Source organism: Meriones unguiculatus, chromosome 19, assembly GCF_030254825.1.
Source record: "Meriones unguiculatus strain TT.TT164.6M chromosome 19, Bangor_MerUng_6.1, whole genome shotgun sequence".
Taxonomy (NCBI): Eukaryota; Metazoa; Chordata; class Mammalia; order Rodentia; family Muridae; genus Meriones; species Meriones unguiculatus.
Window position 1 is genome coordinate 37,649,646 of NC_083366.1, and position 24,500 is coordinate 37,674,145.

A 24,500-nucleotide genomic window follows, 5' to 3' on the forward strand; every position below is an offset into this window, starting at 1 on the left:
TAGAAAATAAAATCTGTTCACGTGACATTCCCCGCGTGTACTTTGGAGGGAACCACAGGATGTATCTTTGAATAATTGGGCAATGTGTCCATTCTTTGGGCTGCAGTCATCCTACAGAAACTTGACTTTAAAACGGCTTTTGTGCTTCTCATTTATTTCACCATTTTATATGAGAGTATTCTGTTTCATATATTTCAAAACGAAAAGCCGTGACTTAAAAGCCTCATACCTAAACCCAGGCAGAAATGTCTGCTTAAGTGATAAATACCCATTCTCCTCTGAACTCTTTCACACACAGTCGAGGGAATGGGAGTAAGCGGGGCATGAGAAAGCAATTTCAAGGTCCCCAGAAATAAGGAAATTGTTGAATAGCCATTCAGTCCTACTCAAGGCAGGTCTGTGAAGGGACCCCCTATGGCCCCGGGCCCTGAACAACTCTATAACCTGGCCTCTGTTTGCTTTTCCATATTAACTTTCTAAAACGACTTTTAGAAAAGCAAAACCAAAGTCCAAATTCAGTTTCTGTTTTGTTTAGCCAGCTGCTCCCATTTGCAACTCCCTGAGCAAGTCATATCACTGTGTGCCTGCCTTCGTCCCTTTTTCTCCCTAGCTGTGTATAATGGAATATTGCCCATTCTCTGTGGCCTGGGCTCATGCTTTCTCCTGTCACAAAGCCTTCAGCAGGCGTCGCTGAAATCATTGCACTTGTGTTGGGCAACTGCCGCTACCACCCAGTGGGGACTAGCATAGGCATTGTGATGGGTTCCCTTCCCCTCCCATGCTCTTTGTATTTGTACTTGCGTAGATCTTACTATATTCATGCATTTACATCTACATGTATATATAAAACATGGGACCACACTGCCTCTGTAGTTGTTCAGCATTTCCTCTTTTTTTTTTTTTTTTTTTTTTTTTTTTTATACTCAGAATTATTACATCAGTAACTTCCTTCAGGGAAATAATCTTAATGTGCAGGCAGCATTCCAGTGTATAGATATATCATAATTTATCTTTAACAGATGTATGCTTTTCTCTATTGAGGTTATATCTTATTACAAAAACCTCCTAGATTTACCGCCAGAATGAATTCAGAGAATTCCTCTTCTGTCCTTTACTTGGAATAGATTTCTAGAATTGAATTTGCTACCCAGCAGATAGATGTCTCTATCCTTAATAGATCTACTATGCTGCTGCACTCTCAAAAGCATCCCGCGTGTATCTGGAGATGGGAGGCAGCGCCTATTTCACCATATTGAGGGTAATCATAAAAAGCACAGCAGAATACCCAACCTCCTTTATCAATCCCGAGTTCATATTGCAAAGAATACAACATTGAACTGTATGAGAAATAACATTTTTAAGTATGTGTTGGCCAGTTTTTCTTTGAAAATGGTTGATTCTGTTCTAACTACATGACCGTGGCACATGCCTTACACTTCGTAAATAATAAAACCCAGCAGTATTTCTCCATTCTAAGCTGCAATTACTCTGAGAGCTACAAAGGTTGCTTCTTTAAAATAATTTGATGCGTGAGTGATGCTTGTTTGGAACACCTGCAGAGCATCAATTTTACTTAAATATTTCAGTGTGTTCTGAAACGCTAAAACCCAGGAGCTATGTTGAATGGAATTCTCCTAAGAACTCAAGATGTAAGAGATCGTTCCTTGTTACCTTGGATAACAGTACTGGGGGAAAGGTGGTCCAGTCAGCTGCTTCTGCAGCTTTTTTACTGCCTGTAACTGATTCTTGAGAAATTGGGTCCTTCTTGGAGTACCTATTCTCATTAATAAAACAGTTTAAGGATAGACTCAAATGGAAGTTTGAGGATAGTGTTATTAGCGTTGGAAAGAAAACCTTCCAGTGAAGGCCAGCTGCTGATGCAGCAACTGCTGAGAGGAAGAGAATGATGGAGAGAAGGAAGAAGAAGCATGGCGTTTGCATTAAGCTGACGTGGTGTCATCTATATCTCATGAAGTGAATAATTATTCTACTGGTCTCTTTAGCATGGCTTACGATGAACCTACTTATTTAAGGGGTGGTCATTAGAATGTCTGGTTTCTCCTGAGGTCAGAAATTCTCTTCGCTGGGCCAAGAGTTTTTCCATACTGGACCGTTAGTGTACTCTTATTAGGCATGGTGGGGATATCACCAGGCACAGGAGCTGGTGTGCCCACTCAGGCGTCCTCTCTGATCCCTCCAGCTAACAAGAGGCATCATGGGAACCTGCTTCCATGTTTTCTCTAACCCTGATTACCAACTCGCTCCAAAGAGACCGTCAGATTTGACTTTGGAAATTAAGTTTTCATCACATGTTCATTGGATTGGACATCAGATCACAGCAGAGTCCTTTGTACAAAGCCCCTGCTGTGCCATTTCAGACACTTAACACTTCTCTTTATTGAAGTGCATATTGAGTAGTTTGGTTGGCATTTAACATTTAAAATGTCTGCTTCTTTTTATTACTGATATATCTTATGACATTGGAAAATATTTTGAATTACGAAGGATATTTAAAATGAAGAGTGCCCTTCCTCACTGATGTTTCTTCTTGAGTTGCAATGACTAGTTGATGGGATCTGCTATGTCTTTTTTTTTATTCCATGTACAATAGCACTTCATGTGCAATATAGCACACAGGTGTATGTGCATGTGAGTGTGTGTAATATTATAAGGTTGTTATTTTTAATGGCTGGATAATATTCTAGTTGAATATATGTCCTAAAGTGTTTGAAATGTGAATGCAAAGTTTTACCTTCAAAGAATTTTGTTTACTATATCTGGAGATATGAAAGGGCTTGGGAGGTGATCCTTTAAGGCAATGTAAGTAGAGATACTATGATAGAATACCTTGGTTTTGGTGTTTATTTGCTTGCTTTTTAAGTTACACCAAAGAAAAGACACTGTTACCAACTTTATTTGAACCAATTAAATTGGCTAACTGCATATCTGGGGGAATCACTCTCAAAGCATCTAGAACCTATTCTCTTCTTGAACCTTCTCACCCAAGACTCTAAAACACTTTTTTCATGCTCGTATTTTCCCCCTTGGATATAGAGACAAACTTTGGAGAAATCTGGGTTTTGTTTGACTTTTTTGTGTTTTTCCCTAATATTGCAGTATGGTAAAGAATGGCCCAAGATATCAAGGTGTTTTTTTGGAATGAGGGTTTGCCCTTTATTGTCTCTCACTATCCATATTGTTACAATCCTGTAGTGTGTGTATGTGGGGGGGGAGCACATGTTTCTGCTTTTCTCATTCTTACTAAGGCTGCATTCCAGCCGCTGAGGGTGTGAAGCACTGGCCAGTGAGCATTAAGTTTCACTTTTTTATTCTCCGTTTTAATGACACTTTTTTGAAGTATACTTCAGTACAGTAAAATTTGCCACTTTTCAGGGTGCATTTTTTTCTTAGTTTTCATCAATGTGTACCAGTGTACACCCGCTCTCGAGATTAGGTTTACACTTTCCCTTTCCCTCAAAGTGTCCTCTTGGTAGTATTTTGCCCATCTAACTTGTAGTTCTCAGCCCAGAGAAGATCACAGGACACAGTGGCATTGACTCTAACCTCATCAATTCAGCTTTTCAGGACTACACATCTGGTTCTTAAGGTGACTGTGCCCTGTTCTGTGTATTGTGTAAAAAGGACTGTGCCAGCAGGGAAAACATTTCCCAGGTGGAAGCCCCCCTGGCCTAGATTTCCCATCTATAGTTACTACACACGGTGGGCCAAGACCTCTCCCAGACCACTGAGCACAGCTGCTGCTCATCATTCGGAAACTGCCAATCACCATTCACTAGGACTAGTCCTGGCCACATATAGATAAGAAAGGACAGCTGAGGAAGACAAAGCGTCAGAGAGGAGCACGCAAGGAATCAGGATTGGTAAGCCTTCCTTAATTTGTGTTTGCTTCTAATATATAGGTATTGTCTCAAATAAACCCACGACACCGAGCATAACGCATCCTCAGAGGCTGTGGATTTAGGTAGAAATTAAAAGTGTAATTTTCTTACACAGCTAGCCAAGCTGACAAGTCCTGTTTTAGGTCCCAGCCCCGTGGTGCAAGGGAAGAAGAAATCAAGGAAAGCCCATCTTCACATGGTGTTTCCTCGGCCTGCCACATCCCCCTTGCCACACTCCTTTAGCATGGGAAGGCTGGTGAGAAGCTGCCGGTGAGATGACGTTAGCAGGCAGGCTGCCTGATCTCAGCTGGTGCCAGGGCAGGATGGCCAGAGGACAGAAAGCAACAAAATTATAGTCTCCTTGTTTACATGGCCCCCAGTTGCTGTCTTCTCATCTCCTACAGGAATATCTTCCATGTCTAGTAGAAAAAAAGAAAATTGATTTATTTTAAGCTTGACGTTTAGCCAGATGGGAAGATGGGAACTCGCTTAAGTTTCACTGGAATATATTTGATTTTCTCCCTCTGTCACCATCCTGTGGTAAATTCCCTCTGACAGCTGATAAAATTCACATTTTTTTAGTGAATCGAGGATTTAGATATAAATATGCAGAGTGAGCACACAAATTGACTCGTGTTCTCAAAGTTAAAAGCACGCACGGGATGGGGGTTAGATTTTGGAGCAATGTCACGTAAGAAAATTTCAAGTTATTCGAGTAAGAGGGAACAAAATAGACGAAACTAACACAAAATTAGATCCCGGAACTCTTCCAGTTCATGAGTTTCTGCAGTCTGTGGGAATGTTCTCCCAGAGTTGATTACTAAGTCTTGAGACCCATTTTCTCATTAACTGTTAGTATAAAATTGGAGATGGACTCCATTTCCAATGATTTTCCGCAAACATTCAACTAAAAATGATACAAGTTTAAAATTGGGTGTGTTATGAAATGTGAGGCTCCAGAGTTTCGCTCCTGGTGGTGACTCATTCCTGGCGCAGATTGAGAATGCCTCTTCTGCAGGATTCCTTCACTGCATACTTGTAGCTGCTGTATGGCCCTGCTCTTGGTTCTGCTGAGTCTAGACTTTTATGCTGACCGGAGGTGAAGGAGCCTGGCAGTGATGGTGTGAGATCTGGTTTTGCTCTCGGTAGAGGGTGGGATTTCCAGTTCTCCTGGTTTGGATGTAGGGGCAGGTTCTTTTTCTTCACTACAGATCAATCTTAAGAACAGACTTGTTGTTGGATGCTGGTGAGGCGGGCGTTTATACGTATTCCTGTTGGTCTTTGGTAGACCCAGGGTAGGGAGAGGGAGGGGGGTCACCAGTTCAAAGCAATTACGGGTGAGGCACTGGGATAGCTCCATGTGGTACGAAAACTGGCAGTGGATCATGATGCGGCTGCTTGGGCGGCAGCAGCTACAATGGTAGAGAAGGGAAAGATTCTTGCTATCCCAGGCTACCTGTGAAGTCACTGCATGGCTGCTGGAGTCCACAGCCCTGACTCATAGGACAGAATAGGCGTTTAGAGGCAAGTGATCCACCAATCATTATAAATAAAGTGGTTACCATGCTTACATTTCAGAAGTATGATTGTTACTCAATTCAAACTGTATTCTTCGTCCACTAACTTGTGTCCATCATCTTGAAGTCATACCTGGGTGACCATCTGATGATATCCCAGGGGCAAGAAGGACGTCTTGAAGGGCCAAGTCTTCTACAGGAGATTTCTGTAGCGACCCCTCCAGATAGCAGTGCTTGGTGGGAATTAGCACTGTTCTTTTGTAAAACCATCTAAGCACTCTTAGTTTTGTTACACCCAATAACGTGCCAGTATATTAATTCCAGACTTACATGCATCATGAAACTTTTGACCTTCTAAAAAGTTGATTTTCTTATTCATGGTTTACTCAGGCATGAGTTAAAGTGTATCTTCTCTATTGATGTGGGTCTCATAATTATGCTGAAAGGTACATTAAGAAGAAAGTGTGGATATGTTCTGGGAACTAATATTGGCAGCAAATGTCACTCATGACATTGTCACATGGTAGTTACTAATAATTTTTTACTAACACTATTCCAAGTTCTAAGCTTGCAGTGTCTTCCTCGAGAGGGTTCAAGAACTCTTCTTCAATTGACCCCTCTTACTGGCTAACATTATTTCAAGAGATAATAGAACTTGACTGTCGCTTGGGCTGCTAGAGTGATAGATAGCTGCCTGACCCATTGTCTGGCATGCAGCATTAATGCAGAGCCTACCTGTGGTAGAGCACCGCCTGCGACTTTCACACGTGTCATGCTGTCAGAGGGGACCTCATCAAGGCCACTCTGGTACTGCTGACCAGCACCAAAGCACTGTGTGGCCTGGGCCTGTTGCCCATTGGTCCTGCCCATTCTCTTAGTCCAGTATTTTCTCTTTGATATCCAAATGTGTATTTTTGAGGAATCTCTATAAGAGCTGAATTTGGGATTCTCATAACATCAAGCAGAATTTAAGTGTTTTACTTATGAAATGAGTAAAGCATGTATGGAGTTCATACTGCAACTTACACTCCTGAGATTTGTGAATGGATCTAGTGCCAGGGGAGCACACGGGAATGTGTTTACCAGGTGTATCTTCTTCAGTTCCAGGAACTCTTTTAACAGTCACAGTGATGATAACAGGAAAATTCAGTCTTAAAAAATAATATGCACTTTCAAGCTGTTCCAGACTTGCAGTTTCTATTTCTGGTTTATTAATTTTTGTGATTATATAGTTAATAAAGATAGCTCAGAGAGAAACAAAAATGGTTTAGTCTTTTAACAGTCTATGACTGTTATTGAAATTATCCATCTTTTGATATTTTTTTCTTCATAAGCAAAACTGTGTTGTTGTTGTTGTTGTTGTTTTTCTGGTCATGAAATGGGTACTTTATACAATTAAATAATTAGAAAATTGGCCACATGAAAGGGGACAAACAGCATCAGATAGCCATGATTTGCATCTCTTTCAACTTCTGCTGTGCCTCTGCTTTAGATACCCTCTTCATCATTGTACACAGCAGCTGATGGGCCTTTTGAAGGAGGAAGACTCACGCCCTGGAGTGCCGGCTGGCTGCTCTTCACGCTGATTACTTGCTGCCTTCTCAGCTGACAGCGTCTTAACACTGTCTGATGGATGCTCCCTTCCAAAGCGTCCTACCTCCCACATCCCTGTTGTGCTGCCCCCTCAGAGATGCTGGTTTTCGTGTGGTCTTCTTTAAATTCTGGCCAACTTTGTTTTCTAAATGCAGCTCGTGCAGCATGGTCTTTGTCCCTTAAGTTAACCAGATCCTTTGTTGCCAAGTCCTTTGGATTAATATCTTTGGAATCGGCAAAAAAAAAAAAAAAAAATAGACAAAACTCATGGTATATTATAGCATGGCTGCTTTTCTCATTTCTCAGCACAACCCCTGTCAAATTCAAGTTAATTTCCAAGTATCAAAACAAATCATAAACATAATGCTCCCCAATGCTTTTGGGTTCACCTTTCTCCATATCAATAACTCCTGAGGCACTGAAGTCCACTGGCCTGTAGCCTCCATGGTTTCTCTAGAAAATAGGCCTAGAAGGCTAAGGTGTTGGTTTCTGAGGGACACTTCAGTAGCTATAGCCAAGGGTCTGCATTTGTTTCTGAAGAGTCATTTTACACTGAGGAAAATTCATTTCTGCAGTCGAGATACTGTCCTTAAATTGTCAAATACTGGATTCAGAGGAGTAGGGCATGTTCATTTGTGTTGATGGTCATGCCACAGTGGCCTGCAGGCTGTCCTTTGCTCTTCTTTGTGCGCTTTTTTGTGGTTGGCTGTGTTTGAGGATTATAGAATATATTCTTCCAAGATGGCCTGAATATTTTTCAAGACTGGCAGTATTACTGTGCTTGTCTTCATCCTCCCATTGCCTAGGAGGGGTGTTTAGACTTCCTAGTAGATCCATATTCAGTTGGGAGGACTGAGAAGAAATGCCCATGACAGAGGAAACAAAACAGCATGCCTTGCTGGCAGTGCACCGAGGTCATGAAGTCAGCTAAAATTGTCTGGGAAGAATTTAGAGCAGGAAGCACAGAGATATACAATGCTGGCCTAAGGGAACCTTTCATAAAGGGCCTTGGAGAGGAGAGAGGGGAAGATCACACCAAGGCCTATTTGAGACAGAAGCCCCAGAGGCATGAACAGTTACTCTGGAGTCAGACTAGAAGAGGATTGACATATGTCCTGAAGGATGCCGGAGACCTGGGCAAGCACAATCCTCAAAGAGACAGAATGAAATGAGACTCCATTTTGGATAACCCAGACTGATGGAGGCACCTCTTTCCAAGATGGCAGCAATTCTTTCCCAAACGGCAGCCATGTAGGACTACAAAGAGAACCATCACTGTAAGGTTAACTAAGACGAAGGATTTGAATCCTGAGAGAATACTTGTTTTATTTTTATTTGTGATGTTACTTAAGTTTTTAAACTATTGAATTTTTGGCGAATTTGGTAGCCAGTTGAAAAATGTTTGGCAGCTTAAAATTTGCAGTAGTTGGAGGATTTATACCGTTGAAACTGTCCAACACACATAGTCATCAAAAGCTAGTCAATAAATACTGGTCAGAATACCGATGAGCACATTTCAAGGCCAGCAGACAGGGAGAGAGCCACATGACTCATGGTGTATGAGAGAGAGATGGTGCCAGTGGCCTGGCCCTGAGGATATGGAAGGAGACTGCACTGATGTGGCTCCTGAGAGGAAGAAGGATTTAAGAGAAGGGGGAAAAAATAAAAACTGTTAGCAGCCACAGCACGGAGGCAAGTAGAGTCATCATGTGCTCATGAATGAACAGTCAGATGGAGTGGTTTTCCCAAAACCCCACAGCTGTCAAAACACAGAGATAAGCTTTGAATACTGTGTTCAGAAGTCCCAGCCCTCATACCTACCATCAATGCTGCATCCCGGAGAATTTGCAGATTCTGCGGCAGGAAATCACCCTGGGTTCCCTGCTAAAGATTTTCTTTAAGAATGATGCAGCAACATCCCCTCAGGCTGTCTGAGAGAGGGAAATAAGAGATGACAGGAGAATGTATGTGTATGAGATAATGTTGAGGCATTTAGGGCATGGGCAGAGAGGTGGGACAAAGTTTCCTGGCAGTGCTGAGTGCCTTGGTGGTAGTTAGGATTCTTAAAGAATAAGAAGACAACAGGGGGAGAAGGAATGGGCTGCTCAGCTGCTCTGGCTCAGTGCAGAGAAAGCAGCCTAGAAGCTCCTCTAGTTAGGCTCTGACTGATCAAAGGAAATTTGAAAAGTTTAGAATTGAGGAAATCAGGAAGAAAAAGAGTAGTGATTGGTGTCAGAATTTGCACATTCTGAAAGCAGGAGGAGTTGGTTGAACTTGAACCTTTGATGAGGCCAAAGGACTACAGTTTTTGAAAGACTTGAATAAAGAGATAAGAGAGAAGGCCATCTTTCAAAACATGAGCATTGTAATCTATCAATTTTGGTGACAGTCCATTTTCCCATACTCCACATTCATTGTGTGTCTTAAAAGCAGTAAATGGAAAAAATCATTATTGAAGATGAGGTCAAAGACCATACAAATGGATTTTAAAATAGTCCAGGGTAAGGACAGAAATTTCAAGGAATAGAAAGCCTATGATCATAGATATTTTCTAGGATATTACTACTAAATAAAAAGTCATTTAAGTTCTTTATGTGATGCTGACTTTGCAAACAGCCTTTGCAATTCATTTTATATGTAAATTTGTTATCACTGTTAAAGAGAAAAAGTATTTGTATAAGTTGTGTTTAATACTAAAGTTCAAGATCTTTAGGTAGATATTATTTTGAAGATTTAGACTCCTTATTGAGCCTGAAAATGAGTCCATAGTGAGTCTGAAACTAGGCATAGTGAATAAATCCTAATTGGGTAGTGTTCATTAAGTTCAGTCACTTGCCAAAGGCTGCTTACTGATTAAAACAGTCTATAGCCCTGCGTGAGTAGTCCAATCGGACGTGGTTCAAGGTGAGCCTCATCAGTTTGAATGGCAATTATACAACTTTGACCTTCACGTAGCTTCCAGATCTCCATTTGTTTCCTCTCCTGTTCTTCCCCTGAACCTAAAAAGGAAAAATGTCTTTTCTAAGTCATAGTAAGTTACACCATGAGTGTCAGAACCCATTTCCTCCTTGGCTGCGTGAAGTAAATTCATGTCCCTTGCTTTGGTGTGCAGAGGAAATGCATCTGTTACTCCTTTTTTGATCCCTCTGCAAGGTCTGGGCTCTCACTCAGTACATCATTCCCTGGAGCTAGTGCCAGTCTGAGAAGACGTTTTTCTTCCTGAGAAATAGCCAGCAGGTGCACTGTGAATGCAAACACTGTGACCCTTGCATCTTCTCTCCAGGACAGTTTGCTGCTCAGTTCCTACAAAGCTTAACCTGACTGTAGCTTCCCACGTTGAGGAGTCCTGTTTCTGTATACTTTAAGTGGCATTCATTTTCAAAACTCAATTTACCAGGTCCAGGAGGCAAGCTACAATTGCTATGGAAACTGTACCGAGTTTCCTGGGTTTTGTACATGTAATAGATCAACGAGGATGCCATAGTGACAAAAATATTTTTTTTTCTATTCCTACCTTCATTTTCTTTTTCCTTTTTGGATAGATTATTGGTGAGGAATGTATTCACAGGCCAGTTTATGTGATATGTGTGTATTCATCCAGGTTGTTATTTTCATAATTACATGTCTAAAGAATGCATGTGATAAGCATTACTTCCCATCTTTGATGCAAGCATTGATGGACTTTTTAAACATGATGAGGCTCATGCAGAAAATTAGAGAGAAAATGTTCATCTTCCTGCTATTTGTTGGACTTCAGCTTGGCTTCCTATACTAAGGTAAGTGAATTGCAAATCTAAAATGTTGTGCTCATTCATGTCTTCCATAAAACTTAAAGGTGTTTAAGCTTGGATGTCTATATAGCCATAGAGTATGACTGGCAGAGAAGTACTTGCATTGCATTTCTAAGCCATGTAATCTTTAGCCTAGCATTTGCATATTAATAGATAATTGTAAAACATTATGTAAATTAAACATGATGGTGAATATATTACCAAATCAAATGGCCTTTAGGGGTAATTACAGGATTGTGCTATGTCAACTCGGACACTGCAGGTTGAATGCTGAACACTTTCCTCAAGATGAAATATAACCTGGAGAAGGTATTTATTTCCATCCACAGCCATGGGTTTTTCTTTAAGTGTGACTATTTTTGTTATGTTAAGCACATTTAGATCGGGTCAAGTCACAGGATTTCAAGAACTAAAGTATTATTCTAAATAAAAGATACAAAATATGAATATTTTAGGTAGTGATTAATCCAGATATTTGTCTCACAGAGACAATTTTAATGTCTTTTACTTTGTTCATTTGAATATAATTTATATTTTTCTTTATTTGAAAATTATACCGCTATTACTGTTTTATCATTGCACCCGCAGACAGAAAGGCCTCCTTAAGTACACTGCCAGAGTCTATTTTTGCTGCTACAGCATAAGTCCTCAGACTGAGTAATTTATAAAGAGCAGAGAACAGAGATTTGTTTGGCTTTTTGTTCTGAAGGTTTGAAAATAGAAGTGCATGTCACTGGCTTCTGGCCAACACCTTTGTGTTTGCTATCCCATGACAGAGGGGAGTGAAAAGCAAGAGCTGGAGAGAGAGAGAGAGAGAGAAAGAGAGAGAGAGAGAGAGAGAGAGAGCCCATCCTTTTATATGACCCACTGTAGTAGCTATGATGGAAAATTTCACCTTCCATAGTTACTACCTGCAATAGGAATTAAATTTCCAACAAGAGTTTTGGGGGAATGCATTAAACTACAGCACACCGTGTTGCCAAACTTCATTCTTTTCTGGATGTCTATTAGTCTTTCCAGTCTTGAGCACCACGTGGTGATTCAACACCTGGCTCTCCATGAGTCTACCTCAGTATCTGTGCTATATGTGTGGGTCAGAAACATGAAGGAAGGGGGTAAGGGGGAGGAAATATGTCTTTTTCTTCAGTCCTTTAGTGAAAATAAAATCTTCTTTAGTTCATTTCTCCCCATAAAATGGTTATATGAATTTTGTTACTTGGCGCTTTGGTAGGTGGCTGCCTGTATGCAAATATTGCCTGTTATTAAACAGAGGACTCTTCAATCCAGTTGATCTTAGTCGCTGTTTCAGTCTGTTCTTTCCCCATCCCTTATACCTCAGCACACTACTTCTCCTCCTACTTGATTTCGATATAATACCTGCCCTCTCCCTCCTTCCATTCTCCAGTCATCTAAGTGCTTCTGGTTCACCCAGGACCTGGTATTACTCAATGACAGTTGAATGTAGCAGATTTTATGCTAAAACAAACCTGGTGTTATGGCAAGTGTCTCCCATTCCAAGACCACAGTATAAACACTGATCAAGTTTAGGAAAGAAGAAGACTACTCACTGACACAAACAATTATGTGCTTTGAATTCTGACCCTCAGCTGGGGAGAGATTTTGAGTCTATCTTCTTCTTGGCCCATCGTTGCACAGGGTTACAGTTGGGTGGTCGGGGGCCGTGGTCCACATACTTGAAAACAGTTACCACTTGGTTTAATTAAGTAATAAATAAAATAAAGGTAATGACATGTTTTCATAAACAGTAAAACTCAAACTTGATAGAAATTGTATACTCTGGTTGGCTTGTTCTAGAATTCTGCAGTCTTTCTAACCAAAATTAAAAAATTCTCTTGCTTTCTCAGCAGCAGATCAACTCTTTGCTAGTTCTGTAACATCTGATGAGTTAACTTAATTTAAGCTCTCCCCTGGCCTTATTAACGTGGATGATAATTATTAAATCAGGGGTGTGTCGTGAAGGTCAAAAGGAATCAGGTAGAGAAGTCCCTAACATGGGGTAGAGTCTATGCTAAGTGCTCAATGCATGCCTTTCTCTGAGGTCTCTTTGCTAATTTCCTTGCCCTTCCTGCAGTGGAGTCATAGGAACTTGGAACACTGATGATTGTCATAACTAAATTACCCAGAGGTCTGTACCTACCCTTAGGCAAGTCATTTATTTATCATTCCTTCCCCTTTCTCTCTTCCCAGTTCAGATGTGTAATTTGAAGCCAGTGGGAACTAATGAGAAAATGAAAGGCGTTGGTACCGTTATTGCTCTGGCACCATGAGATCTCTGGTGGGGACATTTGAGGGAGGAAAAGGATAATAAAGGAAAAAAAAAAGATGCCTGCCTACATTTAAGCTGTGCCTTCTAGGGCCTCCTGCACATGACTTCAAAGCTGTGTTTCTTTAAGTAGGAGTTAAAGGCTTAATCTCCTTGCCATTAGAAATAATTCCTAATGATTAACATAACAGTAAATCATTTCTGGGCTCTGTGAGATACTATTGATAGTGTTTCCCACTGAAAATGCAGTGAAACATGGAAATGGCTTCTGCCACACAATGAAAGAGGAAAATAAAATGGCTAATTAATAGACCATGAAATAGTTTCCATTACTATACACGGCAAGTTTGACACACATATTATTAGTTTTCCATAAGAAGTTGTCTGCTTTTTATGGAATTGTATATTAAAAGCAATTCACAGCCCACCTCTTGCTTTGAAGTCCTTCTCACCCACAGTCTTGATGGGTGCTGTAGCAGACCATCTTGACTTGCTGGCACTCACCATCTGGGCTTTCCCCAGGAGGCACCATGCACCATGGCATCAGAGCAATATAGCAGTGACAGGGCTTTTCATATTATCATTTGCTCTTTCTGGCTCCAAATTACACGTCTGAGCTGGTGATAGATAAAGGATGATGAGCACATGACTTTCCCAGGGGCAAGTTTCAGGGTTAGAGATGTCTGTGGCACCATCGCAAGATGATGGGAAGAACATGTGCATTCAGAGAGGCAGGCATTGAACATTTACTGTGGGTAGGGATTGGATGGGAATTGCTTACATTGGGTTCATAGGGAGAATTCTTCACTATGGAGGAGGAAAAGGACCTATCATGGCAGGTTCCAGAGAGTCTGGAAAGGCTCCAGCATCCGGGTCTAACTTGAAGCTATAGCCACACCGAGACCTTGAATCAACTCCAAAGATCTTAATGGAAATCCCGAGTCAGTGGAGGCCATCTTGACAGTCATACTGGCACAGGCAGGTCATTAGTCTCTTCCCACAGTCCTCGTTTCTTTTATAAATCATAGATTCTCCATGAAAGTCAGGAAACAAGAACGAGTTTAAAACCTCTGAGAAAACCTTGCAGGGTGTGTATGAAATTAAACTGTTAACTCTGGACTTTCTCAAATAATTCCCATACCTAGTCATAGCCCTTGCGCTGAGCTACTTACTACCCCAGATATCTCTTAATTAAGATTCTGGGATGGAGAGAGTTCAATGGTCCTCAGTGTTCAATTTCCAGCAACCACACGGTGTCTCATAACCATCTATAATGAAATCTGGTGCCCTCTTTGACACGGAGGCATACATACAGGCAGAATACTGTATCCATAATAAATAAATAATGTTTTTTTTTTAAGATTCTGGTTGTGGGAGACTGTATTTTTCTAATAGGAGATGAACCCTTCTCAAACTTTTCGTGGCATCTACTGTTACGGTATGCACAAAATTATGTTTCACCAGTTCTCAGTAGGTCTGAGGAAAGCTTGGTGGGACTTCTATCCCTCAGGTTCTTCTCTGCTCCCTCTGTCTCAGTGCAACACCTCATACTACAGGATAGCAGAGCTGTGCCCTGTGGGCAGGGAGAGGGGGGTAGTATTCTTAAAGTGAACTGCAACCTCTACAATGAACATACAAGAAGCCAGCTAAAATGTTGCTTTGGCTCCAGTGGTAGCTAATCAAGTAGACAGTTTATACGAAAACAGCCCTGTGGAGTGAGAGAAAGTGAGAAGAGGACTTGACTGTAGCGCTGAGGCAGTTTGCAGAGCTCCAGACTGAATCCCTACTGGCCCAGGAAAGGATTCTCAGGTGGTCAGTGGCATATGACAAATGGATAATGCGCTTTTTTGTACACTTAGGTGTGTCGTGCATGCCTGCAGAATTCTTCGTTTTCATTTCTTTTGTAGCACTTAAGCATTGCTTCTGGAATTTGTGCTCTGGCGTCTCCCTACACTTACTCTTCCATTAATGTGGTTATGGTAGGCAAATTACTTGATGTTGTTAGACACAGTAAGGGGGTGATACCTTGCCAGTTACTAGCCAAACTTATGGAGAGTTTTCTAATTTGAAGACTCCTCAGGAGGGTTCATTCCCTAACAGAATTCCCCCTGCATCAGTTTTTGTTGTTGTTGTTTTTGTTTGTTTGTTTGTTTTCCTGTCAGCTTCTAGGTGAAGTCTGAAAATGTGAAGAGAAACTGTCACTAATGGGCCCACAGGGCAAGCGTTTGGTGGATGCAAGTACACCTGAGCACATGCATGGGCTGAGACAAGAGGCAAGCCAGTGTGTGTATGTGTGTGCTCATTTGTGCCCACGCATGAGATTCAGAAGCTGACATAAGCTTTTCCTCTTCTACCGTGTTGAGTTTGCAGGGCTGATGTGCCTGTGCCATCTTAACAATTCATGTACGTGTAAAAAGATAGAAGGCTGAATGTCCTGTTAATGAAAAAGACAATTATGGAAGAATTTCTTCTGGTGAGAGTTTCACGAAAGCTTCATTGCTGGAGAGGACTTGACTTAGACTTCCAGGTGGTTCTGCCAACATCTACCAGGACTGAGACTGGGAGCCCATTTCACCTGCACAGGGTGGCACTGTGGGACTCAGGACAGACCATCTCCCAGCTCTTCCTTTTCTGTAATCCTGTGAGGTTAGATCTTGGCATAAGATGCTGTTTATATATATATATATATACATATATATGTATATATATATGTTTATATATATATAGTTAAACCATGGCAACTATATAGCATGATATAAATGATTTTAACTCCTTAGGAGTCCAAATGCAAAGCCCATCAAAGAACTTATAAAAATAATAAAATATTGTGCAGGAACTCTACTGGTAGTATAATTTTCTTCAAAATGGTTATAATTAATGTCTGTCTTACTACATCCTTGTTTAAACCCACTTATCAGTCATTTATTAGGAATCATCATTTTCTTCTTCCTTGAATTATGTTCATAATACTAAAAGTACTTACCATGTGTTGAAAATGCTGCTAAGAAGGATAGCATTTATCATCTCATTTAATTCTAAATTCAGCTTATGAAACAGGTGGCTGCCAGTGGCATTTGAAATGTCCACCAGTTGCTTACATGTCAAAGACTTGCTGCAAGCCTGTGATGCTCTGGGAGATGGAAGAACCTTTAAGAGGTGGAACCTGGTAGAGAACTTAGGGCAATGGAGGTGTATGTAGCCTTGGGAGTGGGATATTAGGAGCTAGCCCCCTTTCTGTCTGTTTCCTTAATCATTCTTCCTAAAAAACAAACAAACAAACAAACAGATTTTTTAAAAATTCATTTTGTGTTCCTTTGTTTTTGACTGCATGTTTTGTTTTTGCAGTGCTGGTATTGAACCTGGGGCATTACACATGCCAGACAAATACTCTGCTGCTGAGCTCTATCCCAGCCTCCCTGTCTGATTTCCCAACAGGCATGACATTCAATTCTGATGGCCTGTCATTTGGTTTACAATGTTCGGAGGAGCTGGGTTTGTTCTGAGCAAAGTAGCTACAGTAGGAATTCTGAAAGATGTGCCCAGAATTATTTATATCATTGTGAACTGACGCATGAAAAGATGACCTGGCTGTGTGCCCTTGTCAAGAAATTCACTTAGAAGAAATGGTGACTGTACTGGCTTTTTAATCACTGCATATATTCCCTCCTGGGTACACAGGCCTTGTAGAAAGAAAAATTGGCCAGAAATCTATAGTCAATAAAAAAGCTTGTGTTTATGAATCATTTTTACTTTAAGTGTAAAAATCTTTTCACAAATTTTACTAGAACCAAAATCTTCATGAAATGCCAAAGAAAGCCAGGCTTCTGTAAATTAATTTGTTTTTTCCTGGGTAGAATTACGTTTTACATTTGTATTATTTTCCCCAAAGCACCAGTGTGCACAAATATTTTATGGTTAATTGGTTTCTGGTTAAATTCAAGCTCAGTTTTAAGTTGCAGTGGATTATAGGTTCTGAAACTTGACCATTGAGGGGTGCCCCCTTAATTCAGGCTTGAGTAGAATATCTACTTTAGATAAATTGAGGTAGCCCGCTGTCTGTGTCCACTCATAGCTAGGCTGCATCATTCATAAAAACTGTGAGGTCCTTCACCACTCACCAGGGTCCAAGCCTACCTGTGATACCATGGTCACATAGATAAGATAACACAGAGGAAGTGATTGATATGCGCATCCTTAGACATTCCTTTATCATATCTTAATTTTCCGTGTTATCTAATCTTAGGAGATAGAGCTAATGAGAGATCCCACACCTGTCAGAGGGCTAGGATAGCACCTGTTGACATCAGTTCATTAGCTGGTTGAGCAAATGGGTACCTTGAGAGCATATTTCATTGATTCCTGGGAGAATATCTGGTAGTGAGCTCGAGAGGAGGAGGGATCTTGATTTGACTATAGTTTCATATACGTATCTGAAATTCTGCAGTCTGTCATTACTGTCATCCTGGAAGGCCCTCTCACCCAGTTTTTCTTTTTTTTTTTTTTTTCTTTTTTTTTTTCCTTTTGCTGTAGTATCAATTGCTAAAAGAGAAAGCAATTGAGCCTACAAGAGCCTACCTGCCCATATTCACATATTTGATATGTGAGCTTTCTTGTAATAATTTCTGTCTCATCCACTGGTCATAGAAACCACATGCTCATGTTCATTTTAATGTTCAGTGTTTATATTTTGGGAAGAGTTAAAAGTGCATTTTGACATGTCTGACAGGAAGAAGACATGGGTATCTTGGGAGACAAAATGATTAAATCCCTTAGAAATCCATCCCTAGGTGGTGAAATATCTTTCTCTCTATTGTTTGTAAGCAGTAGCATTCCTGCTAGAACAAGAAGTGTAATACATATGCTAATGAGCGCGTGAATGGCTGGGAAGATGCTTAAATCAGAGAAGCTCGCCTGTTTCACATTGACAGCTCATTGAAACGGACGTTCTCTTAGTGGGTTTCCTTGAAGGTGGGAGAGGTACAGGAGCTAGAGTTGCTCATCCAGTGAAGCCCTCCTCTGAGCTACCCGGGGGATAAATGGTTGCTAATCTTGACATCCTAATTCAACAATACCAGTATATGAGACAAATCACTCATATTTGTTGGGCACAGTATGAATAAACACATATTCTTAAATTAAATTGCCTTGAATGAAGATAATGCAAAATATAAGAAGCTTCCAATACTTCCCTGAAGTATTAATACAACGTTAACACTTTTGGCCTCTTATCGGTAATCTCAAAACAATACGAGTCCTTGAACATTTTTTTTTTTTCTTTATCACGGCAAATGTCATTTCCATTTTTTTTTTAAATTTGTCATATTTTTATTGTTTTTTTTACAAAGAAGAAATTAATGTTATGCATTTTAAAAGCTAATACATTGTACAATTGTCTTGATAAAACGCAGTCCACTTAAAATTAGATTTTTTTAGCTTGTGAATGAAGGAATCAATCTGAGTTGGAAGATAAAAGGCATTCTGGGAATCCCTGACCAACACCACATTGAGACTGAGAATTAAAGGCTGATGACCATAAATCCTGTAACAAACAACACAGTACTGTGTCCTGCATGTCACAGAACTAGTGAAAATGTTGATAGGATTCATAAGTACCCAGGAACGCTTCCATATGCACAAGCCTAGGGACCCCATTTAAATCAGACTTGCAGGATCTGCTTAATAAGAGACTACAGCACATTCAGGAATTTCCTGCCTTTAAGACTTTCACCTCTTCCTAATTTCTTAGCAGACTGATCAGAAGGCTGTGGGACTTTAGGGACCCTCAGGAACTGTTTTGTCATTTGACCCAACTGCTTCTACTGCCCTGCTGGACCATTTAAAATTGCCAATCTAGAGAACCGTTTTTGACTTTCCTCTCTGGCCTGGAGGAATCATCAAAGAAATTTCAGAATAAAAATATTTTCCATTTCTTTCAAACTCCATGATAGACATCAAATGCACAGACTAAGTAAATGTGTATAAAAGGGGAGATATTCTCTCTGAAATCTCTCTAACATTTTTATAAGCACCGGTGGAGAAAAGCACAACATCCCTCCGTCATTTCCATTTTTGAAGTGAGGGATTTGGATCCATAACCAATCCACCTTAAGCACCACTCCACCCAGGTATTTGAAAACAAAGCTTATGTGTTAAGCATCTTTGTGGTAGACAGTCAATCTCTGTGTGTCAGGGAACTGATAGTGGAATTTATCCTCACACACTTTAAAAGTGAATTTTAAAATACATATCCATGGCAAAAATTTTAAATGGATTACTGAAAAATCTAATGCCGGATGCTTACGAAACAAACAAGCAAATGTATATGGAGAACCAAATTGGGTTTGTAAAATGAAATTTCTTCTGAAACCACTCTATTCTGTCTGAAATATTAATATGATAAAATCGACAAGTGCAATGGTACATCTAGATTTTAAGCATGAGCATGGGTTTGAAGAATTTCTTAAAATGGGTCTATCATGGACTGAATTTTTTGTTTTTGAGTGTGTGAAAGATTGAATCCACAATCTGCATGAAAGCATGCAGACTGTACTCAACAAATTTTTCTTTTAGAAGACCTCATGAATCGAGAGGGGAGTATTCCACAATTAAAGAATATTTATGTCTTCATAGATAATCAAGCTGGGTAACTATCAAGGTTACCTTAATTTGACAGAATTGTATGCTGAGATTGTATGTTAGTTGCCCAAGAGGAGAACTTTGGAGTCTTTGATCAATATGCTTGGATAAAAATCCTGAAAACTAGGTGACAGCAAATTTAGGCTGTGTAACAGAAACTGACTATTGAGTAAAATCACTTACAGTACAGTTTTTAGATCCAAGGAGGCAGTTAGATAGTAATTCCATGAGAAATATACCCTCATCACACCATAGCTATTGTGCTAGGAAGCTCTCTGGTGTTTGCAGTGTAAGGAAAGAACAAAGTACTTTAAAAAAGAGGGAGGTGATACCTCAAAGTGAAGGCAGAGGAAAGGGGAGCGGTCAGCCATGAGCAGAGGCCAGGATGGCATTGGTGCTCTCCTTCCAAGAATCGCAGCATAATCTTTCAAGCCTCCTCCTAGGCTAAAGTTCACTTTTTCTGTATCTTCACCTTGCACGAGTTGAGATAACATCTCCTGCTGTGTCTTCTGCCTCCACGTTATGGTATCTGAATGGCATCCTCATGCCAAGCCTTCTGATAATGCTGCTTGATTTCCCTTAAGTCCTGATAGCACTTCTAACCTGTATTTCAAGAAATATGACTTATTAAAGAGATTTGAGAGGAAGATACAGCAGGAAGACAGCACATTTGTAGTTCTGTGTTGAGTTATTAAGCAGCTATATTTATTATAAATCTTAAAGTCATTCCATGATGTATGTTGATTGACTTACTAAACACAGGCATGAAAGCAAATATTGAGTATGATAACTTTGCCTGGGGAAGATAATTTTAATCGTTTGATGAGGGCACTGGTAGGCTAGGTATGAGAATTATATTTTCCCTTATGCTTTTAGGTTAATCTCACATATGCAAAGCATAGTAATTGGTGACTTGAATGTCAGTTCTTTGATATGCTTTGCATGAAATGAAATGTCTTTGGATAAAGGTCACCATTTGACAACTTAGAACTACATTGAGAGAATGTCTTTGTAACAATACCAGAGATCCACTCACCTTGAGGTGGCAGAATAGACAGCCTAGCAGAAACAAGGAGGACATTGCTCAGTGGGCAGAGAGGTTCTTATCCACACCTGCAGCTTGCAGCAGACTGAGGGAAATTTACTGCTTTAAGCATTGCTTCTGGGAGGGCAGAAAACTGTCCTCACAGAAATGAGGTAGACCCTAAGTGAGGAGATCTTGGAAATCTTAAGAATTAAGAGCGGATGGGAGGAAGGAGCTGTGACATGGACGGTAAGAGCATAGATTGTAAGGAAAATGGAGGAAAGAGAGCTTCCTATTTAGTGACAATTTAGATTATATAAAGATCTGGCCAGAAGACAGGCCATTTCAGATTCATCAATTATATAGCCAGATTTTTTATGACAGAATTCCACGAGTAAAGTGTTTATTCAAAAATAGCTCTGTAGTTATAATTGGTAGGACATTGCTATACTCAGTTATACAGTTAGTGACTATTTTCCGTAATGCATCTGAGCTTGAGAAAAGTAATTTCTTCAGAGTAAAGGGGGAAATTAAAAACAAATTCCAGGGAATAAAACAAGATAAACATTCATTCCTCTAGATTCATCAAGTGTGATTCTGTGACTGGATAAGATTTTTATTTTCATTTTTTATTTATAAAAATTTATTATTATTATTTACAATTTATTCACTTTGTATCTCGGCTGTAGCTCCCTCTCTCATCTCCTCTCAGTCCCACCTTCCCTCTTTATGTTCCTTCCATGTCACTCCCTCTTCCCCACAACCCATATCCCTACCCTAGTCCACTGATAGGGGAGGTCCTCCTCCCCTACTATCTGACCCTAACCTATCAGGTCTCATCAGGACTGCCTGGATCCTCTTTCTCTGTGGCCTAGTTAGGCCACCTTGCAATGGGGGAAGGTGATCAAAGAACTGGCCACTGAGTCCATGTCAGAGACAGCCCCTGCTTGCTTTATTAGGGAACCCACATGGAGTCTGAGCTGCCCATGGACTGCATCTGAGCAGGGAGTCTAGGTCGTCTCCATGCATGGTTGATTCAAAAATCTCTGCAAGACTCCCTGAACCCAGATTTTTAGTCTCAGTTGGTCTCTTTGTGGTGCTCCTGTACCCTTCAGGTCTTTCTATCTCCCCCTTCTTCCATAAGATTCCCCATACTCTGCCCAAAGTTTGATTATGAGTCTCAGCATCTGCTTTGATACCTCGATCAGTAGTCTTTCAGAAGCTCCCTGTGGAAGGCTCCTGTCCTGTTCCCTGTCTTCTTCTAACTTCTGATGTTTATCCTTTTTGCCCTTCTAAATGAAGATTAAGTCTATTCCCTAGGGTCCTCCTTGTTGTTTAGCTTCCTTAGGACTATAGATTTTTGTATGTTTATTCTATATTATATGGCTAATATCCACTTATAAGGGAGTATATACTATGTGTGTCTTTCTGTTTCTGTGTTACCTCACGGAGGATGATCTTTTCTAGTTCCATTTATTTGCCTGCAAATTTCATGATTTCCTTGTTTTTAATTGCTGAGTAGTATTCCATTGTGTAAATGTACCACAATTTCTGTATCCATTCTTCAATCGAGGGACATTTAGGTTGTTTCCAGATTCTGGCTATTATGAATGAAGCTGCTGTGAATATAGTTGAGCGATGTCCTTCTTGTATGGTTGAGCTTCCTTTGTACATATGCCCAGGAGAGGTGTAGCTGGATCTTGAGGTAGCACTATTTATAATTTTCTGAGAAAATGCCAGATTGACTTCCAAAGTGGCTGTATAATCTCACCAGCAATCTCACCACAACCTCTCCAGCATGTGTGGTCCCTTGAGTTTTTTTTTTTTATCTTAGCCACTCTGATGGGCATAAGGTAGAATCTCAGGGTCATTTTGATTTGTATTTCCCAGGTGACTAAGGACACTGAGCATTTCTGTGTTTTTCTGTCATTCGATAGTCCTCTATTGAGAATTCTCTGTTTTTTAATTAGATTATTTGATTTGTTGGTGTTTAACTTCTTGAGTTCTTTATATATTCTGGATATTAGCCCCATGTCAGATGTAGGGTTCGTGAAGATCCTTTTCTAGTCTGTAGGCTGTCACTTTGTTCTTTTGATGGTGTCCTTTGCTTTACAAAGACTTTCTATAAAGAACTTTAAGAGTGAAAGTATTTGTACTAGTTCATAATTTAAATCATCTTTAAATAAGTGACCAAGCTCAAGTCAGATTTATTAGTCCTTGAAAAATTGTCAAAATTGGAAATAGTCACTGAAGAATCTGCTCATTGGTTCAGTAATTCTCTTGTTTTCATTCAGAAATATTCTCCAGAGCTAAGGTGTTCATTTGAAAAACTCTTGTGGTCGAATTTCACCCAGCATGCTCAGGGGCCCAAGTCCATAAAGTCTATTTCTCCTTGTTTTCTTGTCTGTGTGTCATTGCAGTTCCTCCCAGACCTGTTCTTGCTACTTAGTTCCACTCAGACAGAAATAATATTTAATACCAGGGTTCATAGAATGGCTAGGATCCAGCCCCATGTACTTTTTCAAGGAGGAAGGAAGACACACATGTCAAAGGAAGTATTCCTTCAAGAAATTCCACAGTTGCAATGGGGCAACCTCAAAGCAAACCAGGCCCTCTCTCTCTGTGCTAAAATTGCCTCTCCGGACAGAGTTAAGTCCCAGTAAAGGCAGGCTACATATCAGCAACAAAAGTTTGATTTTCTTCTACTGAAGTCCAGTTAAGTTTATGATAAAAAAATGTTTCTGGACTTGGTTTCTTTGTCTGTCAAATAGAATATTGATTTTATTATTATTTTATTATATAAGTAGCATACTTAAACAATACAGTATTTAAGCCATACGACATAGCCTGCTGTTATATTTTCATAACTTAAGGACTTTGCATATAACAGTGATGAGAGTGTAATAGCTTCATATTGGAGGGCACAGTTAGCTCTGTCTGGAGACATTTACAATTTTTATAACTGGATAGCATCATATTGGCATCCAAGTGGGTAAAGTCCAGGAAGGCCATGGACACCCTCAGTGATCTGGACAGTTCCCTCTCAGCAAGCATCAGTTGTGCTGAGGTTGAGTGACTCTGGTCTTACCCATTGAAGCAACTCTGTCAGAAACCTCACAGTATGAAGATTCAGTTTGACAAGGCAAACCAGGTGACGACAATAAAGTAAAAGAATGTTTGTGACCAATTGTCATAGCATCATTTCAAACAGTTGGCAGATGACCATTGGAAGTGGAGTTTGCTAATTTTAAGTTTTAAAATACACTGGTGTGTGTGTGTGTGTGTGTGTGTGTGTGTGTGTGTGTGGCATTTGGGTCAATATCAGAGGACAACTTGTAGGAGTCCGTTCCATCCACCATGTTTGTTCCTGGAATCAAGTTTAGTTCATTAGCCTTGGTGACAAGAGTCTTTACCTACTAAGCCATCTTGTTAGCCTCTGTTTAAAGACTTAAGGGGAAAAAATCACTATTTCCTTGCTAAAACATCTGTAATACAAAATCTTTCTTGGGGTTGCTTAATCAATAGCCTGAAGTAATGGCACAAAGATCTCCTACAGATGAATAGGAAATTTCAGGTTTATGCAGTAAAGTCCATACACTTTATTTAGAAAAACACACTTTTTTAGTGGAGATATGATCAGGAAGATGTATAGCTGTGGTTCAGCCAGAATTTCTGTACTTGGACGATCTCCTGTATTAATCCCATAGGAAAAAATGACAGGTGGATAGCTTAGCTCCATCTGCTTCCTTGAATAAA

At 40.2% G+C, this 24,500-nt stretch overlaps 1 protein-coding gene across 4 annotated transcripts in view; it reads left to right on the top strand.

Annotated features, from left to right (window-relative positions):
- Elmo1 (engulfment and cell motility 1) overlaps positions 1-24,500 on the top strand; it is a 521,602-nt gene that overhangs the window by 308,802 nt on the left and 188,300 nt on the right. The window lies entirely within an intron of this gene.